Below are 1,985 nucleotides of genomic sequence, written 5' to 3'. Positions count from 1 at the left end.
CAAGATGCTTTAAGCCGCAAGACTGGAAATGGAGAGGAAGGAAGAGAAGGAGGGGGGTAGAGTGGTAGCAGTCCTATCATAAGCCACACACCATTCATCATTTCTACACATGGCTTTATTAGCCTTCTACGCTGAGAGCAAACTGTAGAAGGCATATGGCATGTGTACATTGTGTTCATATTTGCTGCTGGCTGAAAAGAGGCTTCTCGCTAGTATCTTTATTACAGGGTAGGAAACCCTTAGCATGAGAGCGCTGACCTCAGTAAAAATCATCCCGGCTATGGGAAAATTCCTTTTTATTATTAGCTTTTACATCCAGACAAATGTCTCTCTCTTAGCTCACCTGCATATTTGTGAATTTTTAACTACCGGTATATAGTCCTACAACTATGAATGGTAAGCGGCAGTTAAAAAAGGGAAGCAACAAGAAGCCCTGGACACAGTAGTGCACCAACTTGGAAACCGAATTCTAGTTCCTGGAGCCTCCAATTTCAAGAAAGCTTATCAAAGCCATTTCAAGAATGGAGGAATCACCAATTAAGCAGAGGGTGTAGATAAGATGAAAAATATAGGGCTCCAACCCCACCCCCCACAGGGCATGCATTTGCATTATAAAGCCCCAGGCAGCAGATGCCACAGCAATGCTGCCAGTGCCTACTAGTTGAGCCTCCTAGCCGCCCACGTTCCCATTGACAGTGGCATTTTTGCAGGCAAGTCCCACCAGGGCCGGTGCTACCACTAGGCAAACTAGGGGGCACTACTGCCTAGGGGTGCCCGGACGCTAGTTTCCCTCCGCGTCTGCAGGCTGCAGCATGTAACTAACTCAGTCTGACCAGCAGTGTAATTAGAGGCGTAGCACTGGAGCCAGCACTAGAGAAAGCAGAGCCGATGCTTCTTGTATAGCGGCACCTTCTGTCAAATGGGCAGGGCAGAGGGGGTGGAGACAATGGGGCGGCAAAATTAGGTTTTCACCTATGGTGTCAAAAATCCGTGCACCAGCCCTGGGTCCCAAACTTTGCCAACTCACCCATTCTCACCCACCACATGCATTGTCTGTGTACATTACACATTGCGCTGGTGGTGAGCGGGCATGTATGCAGATGGGACAGTGGTGGCAGTGACACTCAGAGAGACCCTGGAATGAGTCAGCCCAATCTGTGATGACTGCTCTTGCCTAACTGATGTAGAGGAGGTCTTAAATAACACCTAAACAGTGGGTAGGCTCAAGTTTTAAGCCCCCGTCAATAGTAGTTTTGCCACACCCACAATTCTCCCTGGGGTGCTGCTCGTTTCCCTAATTGTTCTCCACTAGGTGTACAAGGCTGAACTCCCCTGCCCTAGAAAAAAAATTATCAACAGCCTCTAGAGTATACATTCATATTGGTGTTATTCTCCTTGGTGGTTACCTGGTTTATATATTGCTTGCAAACAAAAAGGAGTTTAGGTACTCCTTGTTGATTGCAATACCCATATGGAGTTTGTTCAGTTCATTTCTAGAGGTAGCATGTGGCTAAATGGCCATCACTCAGTTGGGGTCCTTAGTTTTCTTCCCATTAAGGATAGGGGATTTGTACTGTATACATAGTCCAAAATGATATATTTAGATTAATTGGCTCCTAATCAGATTGGTCCTACAGTGTGAGTACTGTAAGTTGGTGGTGGAGGGACAACCAAGGTCAGGGGTAAATCTAAATGATTCACTATTTTCTGTAGCTTTTCTTGCTAATACATGTAAACTTCAACTGAATGACATTTAGTTTGATATGGTACTATGGGGGCGATTTACTAAAACTGGTGCACACAGAAGCTGGTGCAGCTGCGCATAGTAACCTATCATCTTCCAGGTTTTATTTTCAAAGCTTAACCGCCCTGGCGGTATGATTATGTCAGATTTTTGCATCTCAAAGCGGTACAATTGTTTTGCATAGATATTTGGCGTTTGATTGTAGGCCTGTAATTCTTTGCAATAACACACTTAAATCTGT

The sequence above is a fragment of the Lithobates pipiens genome, unplaced genomic scaffold, assembly GCF_037356315.1.
Source record: "Lithobates pipiens isolate NorthernLeopardFrog02 unplaced genomic scaffold, aLitPip1_a1.2 Scaffold_8, whole genome shotgun sequence".
NCBI lineage: Eukaryota > Metazoa > Chordata > Amphibia > Anura > Ranidae > Lithobates > Lithobates pipiens.
The sequence above is the reverse complement of the archived record's forward strand: the minus strand, read 5'-3'. Positions refer to the sequence as shown.